The sequence below is a fragment of the Oncorhynchus nerka genome, linkage group LG22 (genome assembly GCF_034236695.1).
Source record: "Oncorhynchus nerka isolate Pitt River linkage group LG22, Oner_Uvic_2.0, whole genome shotgun sequence".
Lineage (NCBI taxonomy): Eukaryota > Metazoa > Chordata > Actinopteri > Salmoniformes > Salmonidae > Oncorhynchus > Oncorhynchus nerka.
In genome coordinates this window covers 71,616,556-71,624,952 of record NC_088417.1, presented here as the reverse complement: position 1 = coordinate 71,624,952, position 8,397 = coordinate 71,616,556, and the positions used below count along the sequence as shown (strand labels likewise).

At 45.4% G+C, this 8,397-nt stretch overlaps 1 protein-coding gene across 1 annotated transcript in view; it reads right to left on the bottom strand.

The window, feature by feature from the left end:
- Positions 1-4,039, bottom strand: part of LOC115105615 (protein sprouty homolog 3-like) — a 17,387-nt gene extending 13,348 nt beyond the window's left edge. Inside the window, exon 1 of the mRNA XM_029627842.2 lies at positions 3,394-4,039. The gene's annotated coding sequence lies outside the window, so the exon portion shown is untranslated. The remainder of the gene's footprint in view (positions 1-3,393) is intronic.
- Positions 4,040-8,397: the final 4,358 nt, after the last annotated feature.

The window sequence follows — 8,397 nt, the reverse complement described above, 5'->3', positions numbered from 1 at the left end:
AGACCACTGCAAATCTACCAACACCTGGCCGTCCCTCTAAACTTTCAGCTCATACAAGGAGAAGACTGATCAGAGATGCAGCCAAGAGGCCCATGATCACTCTGGATGAACTGCAGAGATCTACAGCTGAGGTGGGAGACTCTGTCCATAGGACAACAATCAGTCGTATATTCCACAAATCTGGCCTTTATGGAAGAGTGGCAAGAAGAAAGCCATTTCTTAAAGATATCCATAAAAAGTGTCGTTTAAAGTTTGCCACAAGCCACCTGGGAGGCACACCAAACATGTGGAAGAATGTGCTCTGGTCAGATGAAACCAAAATTGAACTTTTTGGCAACAATGCAAAACGGTATGTTTGGCGTAAAAGCAACACAGCTCATCACCCTGAACACACCATCCCCACTGTCAAACATGGTGGTGGCAGCATCATGGTTTGGGCCTGCTTTTCTTCAGCAGGGACAGGGAAGATGGTTAAAATTGATGGGAAGATGGATGGAGCCAAATACAGGACCATTCTGGAAGAAAACCTGATGGAGTCTGCAAAAGACCTGAGACTGGGACGGAGATTTGTCTTCCAACAAGACAATGATCCAAAACATAAAGCAAAATCTACAATGGAATGGTTCAAAAATAATCATATCCAGGTGTTAGAATGGCCAAGTCAAAGTCGAGACCTGAATCCAATCGAGAATCTGTGGAAAGAACTGAAAACTGCTGTTCACAAATGCTCTCCATCCAAGCTCACTGAGCTCGAGCTGTTTTTCAAGGAGGAATGGGAAAAAATGTCAGTCTCTCGATGTGCAAAACTGATAGAGACATACCCCAAGCGACTTACAGCTGTAATCGCAGCAAAAGGTGGCGCTACAAAGTATTAACTTAAGGGGGCTGAATAGTTTTGCACGCCCAATTCTTCAGTTAATGATTTGTTAAAAAAGTTTGAAATATCCAATAAATGTCCTTCCACTTCATGATTGTGTCCCACTTGTTGTTGATTCTTCACAAAAAAATACAGTTTTATATCTTTATGTTTGAAGCCTGAAATGTGGCAAAAGGTCGCAAAGTTCAAGGGGGCCGAATACTTTCGCAAGGCACTGTATTTAACAAATAAATAAATAAATAATACATTCCAGGAGAGCACTCTTTCAAACAGTAAAGGACAGTGAGGTTTCTCATCCAACCGTTTGTGGTTGCCTAGTGTTAGAAAAAAAACTCTCTTCACTACACTCATCCCATCCGTCTATCCCTCCATCCCTCCATCCCTCTATCCCTCCATTCCTCCATCTCTCCATCCCTTCATCCCTCCATCCCTCCATCCTTCCATCTCTCCATCCCTCCATCCCTCCATCCCTCTTCCATCCCTCCATCCCTCTATCCCTCCATCCCTCCATCACTCGTTCACCCATGCGCCCCTCCAGTCGTGCCCAGCGGATATGGGTATTGACATATAGTATCCGACCTTGAAAACAATCAATGATAACCCCATCCCACTTACACACACCACACCAAACTATCCCAGTTACAGTACACACACCATAGTGCACCGCACCAAACCATTTACTCACACCACACCAAACTATTCACTCACACTGCACCAAACCATTAACACACCACACCAAACCATTTACTCACACCACACCAAACCATTTACTCACACCACACCAAACCATTCACTCACACTGCACCAAACCATTAACACACCACACCAAACCATTCACTCACACTGCACCAAACCATTAACACACCACACCAAACCATTCACTCACACTGCACCAAACCATTAACACACCACACCAAACCATTTACTCACACCACACCAAACCATTTACTCACACCACACCAAACCATTCACTCACACTGCACCAAACCATTTACTCACACCACACCAAACCATTTACTCACACCACACCAAACCATTTACTCACACCACACCAAACTATTTAGTCACACCACACCAAACCATTTACTCACACTGCACCAAACCATTTACTCACACACACCAAACCATTCACTCACACTGCACCAAACCATTTACTCACACCACACCAAACCATTTACTCACACCACACCAAACCATTTACTCACACCACACCAAGCCATTTACTCACACCACACCAAACCATTTAGTCACACCACACCAAACCATTTACTCACACCACACCAAACCATTTACTCACACCGCACCAAACCATTAACACACCACACCAAACCATTTACTCACACCGCACCAAACCATTTACTCACACCACACCAAGCCATTTACTCACACCACACCAAACCATTTACTGACACCGCACCAAACCATTTACTCACACCACACCAAGCCATTTACTCACACCACACCAAACCATTTACTCACACCACACCAAACCATTTACTCACACCACACCAAACCATTTACTCACACCGCACCAAACCATTTACTCACACCGCACCAAACCATTTACTCACACCACACCAAACCATTTACTCACACCACACCAAACCATTTACTCACACCGCACCAAACCATTCACTCACACCGCACCAAACCATTTACTCACACCACACCATACCATTTACTCACACCACACCATACCATTTACTCACACCACACCAAACCATTTACTCACACCGCACCAAACCATTTACTCACACCACACCAAACCATTTACTGACACCACACCAAGCCATTTACTCACACCGCACCAAACCATTTACTCACATCACACCATACCAAATCAGTTACTCTTACCACACAAAACTATCCCAGTTACAGTACACACATCACAACATACCACACAACATCACACCACTCTTCCAGTTATGCAAACCGGTTATACACCCTACCAAACAATACCACACCTCTCCCCCAGTTAGACTCACCACACCAAACTATCCCAGTTACAGTACACACACCACACCAAACCAGTTACTCACCAAACCACATCAAACCAGTTACACACCATACCATACCACATCACATCAAACCAGCTACACACCATACCACACCACACCACACCACATCAAACCAGTTACACACCATAACACACCAAACCACATCAAACCAGTTACACACCATACCACACCACACTCCCAGGTAGACACACCACAGCACTCTTCCAGGTAGACACACCACACTCTCCCAGGTAGACACACCACACTCTCCCAGGTAGACACACCACACTCTCCCAGGTAGACACACCACTATCCCAGCGGCATAAAGCTTTAAACAGTAAGGCCAGAGAAGGACCTACAGAAAACAGACCACTTCTACACACGGTTAAGTTGAATATAAAGAATACATGTGAGAGTCTAGTAAAAGAGTAAAGCTCTTTGAATATCCGCTTTTAGTGTTTTTCCTCATAAAATAGAGATGGGTTGGTATGGGGGGGGGGGGGGGCTGTTTGTACTTACCTCTGAATGGGGGGAGTTCCATGCTGCAGTGGGATGGGGCGCCTTGGGGTTGGGGAGGGGGGGCAGTTCTCTCAGTTCTGTGGGGCCACAGCTCCTTCCTTCCCTTCCCTTCCTTCACCTTGAGTCCCCTCCGTAGGCTTTTCAGGAGCGTCCCTTTGCATTCCCTGCAAAGAAGAAGCAGCAGCAACCCAGCCCTGACGACAAGCAGCCAAGCAGCCTCTCCACGATGCCTTGTCAGGGGCAGAGAGGTCCCTGGTCCACAGTGTGCTGATCACTGGAGACCAGAGGGCAGAGTACCATTAGAAATATCCCAGAGAACACAAGAAGAAGTAACAGCCAAGTCCTCTGCTTCAGAATGAAAAAAATATATTGTTAGATTTAAAAAATAAGGTTGTGAAAAAAAGTTAACAAATTAAAGTGAAAAAGTTCAAAAATTACAGGACACAGATATTGTAGTAGTATGGCTCTGTAGTCTCTCTCTCTGCTATCCCTGGAAGCGTAATGACTGAGTGCTGGATAGTCCCTCTCTCCCTTGCTCTCTTGTTCTCTCTCTCTCTCTGGCTCTCTCTCTCTCTAACGCTCTTGGGTCAGTCCTTCCTGTCTGTACGTTTATCCTCTCATTCTCTGCAAGCCGAGAGTGTGTGTGTGAGGGAGAGCGTGAGAGACACAGACACAGAAAGAGGGGGAGAGATGGGAGGGAGGGAGGATGGGAAACAGAGAGAAAGAGAGCAGGAGGGGGCTGGACTTGAATGGTAGAGGGAGGCAGGGGAGGGTTCTGTTCAGGATGGGGGATACATGTTTGCTGCAGATAGTTAATAGCTAAGTGGCATCATCAGGCTGAATCTCTCATTTGCTCTCCCTCAGGCACTGTTCCATATGAGTCTATGAGCAGAGCCTTGATAGAGGGAGAGAGAGAAGGAGAATGGGAGAGAGAGACAGATAGAAAAAGAGAGAAGGGAAGAAAAGGGGAGAGTGTGTCCAGGAATGAGAAAAAAGGAGGGAGAGGAAAGACAGAGGGAGAGAGGGAGAAAAGGGGAGACAGGGAGGGAGAGAGGGAGAAAAGGGGAGACAGGGAGGGAGAGAGGGAGAAAAGGGGAGACAGGGAGGGAGTGAGAGAGGGAGAAAAATGAGACAGGGAGGGAGTGAGAGGGGAGGTGAAAGCGCATGTGATGGGCAAGAGAGGGAAAAAGAGGAGAATAGAGGAGGGGAATGCAGGGGTTAAGTCATAAAAAGCCTCACGAGGCTGACAGTATCACAGTGTGGAGAGAGAGATGTTTAGAGTGTTGTGGGGGAGCCACAGGAACTATCAAAAGCCCTTACAACACACGCAGGTCAAACACCCCTGTCACAAAGCTGCCACTCAACCTTTATACAAGACAAGTCACGGATTCTGTGCCACTCTGTGTGTCCTCTCACCTACAGACACAGCTCTGAGAGCCTCTTTCAAAACATTTTCAGGTCACACTTTATTTGGATGGTCCGGATAGTCCATCTGTAGATGCTCTACAGATGGTCATTCTATCAACAAACGATATGTTGATAAGCAACTGCTTGCTAAGTTTATGGTTAGGGTTAGATTTAGAATAAGGGTTAGGGAAAGGGTTAAGAATAGGGAAATGGTTAGAGTTAAGTTCAGGGTTAGGATAAGGGTTTAATAGATAGTTAGTTGAAATGTTACTGATAGCTTGTAGATAGTCTATAGAGCATCTACAGATGGACTATCCAAATAAAGTGTTGCCCATTTTCAAGACAAAAACATTAGCTCTATTTTTCAGTGTTTACTTCCTTATTTCCGGTCTCATCCTGGAAAGCCTTGTCAGCAGCACTCTGGGTAATATTGAAAGCTGTCAACGTCAATATTGATGATGTATATTTTTGCTGTCAAATGTATATTTGGGACTCTTCCGTTCCACCAGCCCCGGTCTTACTCAGCAGGTTCTCTGCAAGATCTCTGTGGCTGACTATTCTCTGCCCTATAGACATTATGCATATACTGTATACATCCCTACACAGTCATCTAAATGGTAAACGGACACTATCCAGGAACAAACTGCTTCCTGCTGGGGGAAACACCTGAGAGGAGGGAGAGGATTGAAGGGTAGTTTATTCCTTTATTGGTCTTTCAGCATTATTACAAGTTCTTTAAAACAGTTGTCATTAAAAACACTGAATTGCTTTTCTGTTACAATAAAAAAAACATAAATGTTAAATAAATGCAATAAATGTAAAGTGCAAAAAATCTCTAAGCGAAAATTGAAAATCCGTTTTTGTTTAGGAGGCTTCTCAAATAAGGTATTGGTTGATTTGGTTGAAGTGTCATACGCCTACCGGTGTTCAGCCCACATGGGCTTACAAGACACTACAAAATAAAATGTTACAAATTACACGCATACAATAACCATGGCAAGTACAACTACCATCTAGCCACACTTCATAAACAGTCAATTTCACATTTTTCTCCAGGCATTATGAACAAGCTAAGCAATTTCAAACAAGTCCCATCTGAAACAGAATTCAAGCCTCTGCTCGTCCCGTAGGCAGAATCCTTCAGGGTTATCACCAACATTTTACAAAAATAACATCTCAGATCGTCATACAGAGGGCAATAAAACACTAAATGGATTTCGTTTCAGATTTACCTCTGGGTAGCCTGAGTACCTCTGGCAAGGATAATCTTACAGGCCTGTTTCTGTGTGCGTTCCAGCCTTTCAGCCTGGTTTTTGGTCACAGAACTGCGCCAGACCGGGGCTGCATATTGAAGTACGGGACACCTTTGTAGATGGAAACCAGTTCTGGGTCTAGGACACCAAATTTCTTCAGACGCCGCAGAACGAACAGATTCCTGTTGGCAGAGCTCAGCATGTGGTCCACTTGAGTGTCCAATTGTAAATGATTCTGGATGGTGACCCCCAGGATTCTTACTGTGTCACAGACTTCAAGGGTGTTCTGGTCAATGGAGAGTGTCAGTAGGTTGGGTGGATGCTTACTGTGTCACAGACTTCAAGGGTGTTCTGGTCAATGGAGAGTGTCAGTAGGTTGGGTGGATGCTTACTGTGTCACAGACTTCAAGGGTGTTCTGGTCAATGGAGAGTGTCAGTAGGTTGGGTGGATGCTTACTGTGTCACAGACTTCAAGGGTGTTCTGGTCAATGGAGAGTGTCAGTAGGTTGGGTGGATGCTTACTGTGTCACAGACTTCAAGGGTGTTCTGGTCAATGGAGAGTGTCAGTAGGTTGGGTGGATGCTTACTGTGTCACAGACTTCAAGGGTGTTCTGGTCAATGGAGAGTGTCAGTAGGTTGGGTGGATGCTTACTGTGTCACAGACTTCAAGGGTGTTCTGGTCAATGGAGAGTGTCAGTAGGTTGGGTGGATGCTTACTGTGTCACAGACTTCAAGGGTGTTCTGGTCAATGGAGAGTGTCAGTAGGTTGGGTGGATGCTTACTGTGTCACAGACTTCAATGGTGTTCTGGTCAATGGAGAGTGTCAGTAGGTTGGGTGGATGCTTACTGTGGGTGACATGCAGAACTTTCTTTTCTTTTTGTCTTTGGGTTTAGTTTCATTCTGTGCTCCTCTACCCAGATGCCAAGACCATTTAGGGTCTGTTGGTGGGTACAGGGTAGTTGAGGTGTCTACGTCTGATCCAGATTCACGTCATCCACGTATTTCCAGTGTTTTTTTGTTTCCTGGAGGGCACTGTCGATCAGTGCTAGTAAGACTATAGGCCCAGATAGTGGTAGCGAGGAGTCTATGGTGATTGACTCTGTTCTGAGCCAGGGTAGGACTGAAGGGATGGAGGGAGTATAGAGGAGTGAATGTAGGGATGTGGGGATGTAGTTTTGGGCCAGGACAGGATCAATGTAAAACGGCCTGGTTAACGACCGGCACACAGCTGACAAAGTCATTCATTTCTGCCGGCATTCTGCACACTGTGTGTTTGTATCCCACTGTCACAGTTCCACAGGCATACACTGTGAACACTCTGTTGCAGAACCCCAGAGCTGGAGGTCAGTTCAGCCCGCCTGGCGCTCAGGATCAGGTTACACAACACAATGCAGTCCAGCACCGACACACTCACCCACACACACCACACTGCAATCCAGCACTGACACACACACACACACACAACACACTGTAGTCCAGCACCGACACACACACACACACACACACACACACACACACACACACACACACACACACACACACACACACACACACACACACACACACACACACACACACACCACACTGCAATCCAGCACTGACAGAAACACAAATGCAGACACACACACACAACCCAATGCAGTCCAGTGCTAACACATACACACACACACACACACACACAACAGTCCAGCTCTAACACACACAAAACACTCCAGCTGTGAGCGCACCATAAACCCAGAGTGTAGCAGTAGGATTACAGTATTTTGCAACTCTCACCTCTACTATATAGACCTACCTAAATGTCTGTACAATCACTCTGGCTATGCTACATTCAGTTATACTATAGAGCCCACTCTGGCTATGTTACATTCAGTTACACTATAGAACCCACTCTAGCTATGCTACATTCAGTTACACTATAGAACCCACTCTAGCTATGCTACATTCAGTTATACTATAGAGCCCACTCTGGCTATGCTACATTCAGTTACAATTCCCAGTTACACAGTTACACTATAGAACCCACTCTAGCTATGCTACATTCAGTTACACTATAGAACCCACTCTGGCTGTGTTAAATTCAGTTATACTATAGAGCCCACTCTGGCTATGTTACATTCAGTTACACTATAGAACCCACTCTGGCTGTGTTAAATTCAGTTATACTATAGAGCCCACTCAGGCTATGTTACATTCAGTTACACTATATAACCCACTCTAGCTATGCTACATTCAGTTACACTATAGAACCCACTCTGGCTGTGTTAATTTCAGTTATACAGTTATTCTCAGTCAAATTTAGATGCTTAAAGTATCGGTCTGAAGTGAACTCTGCCAAGGCTG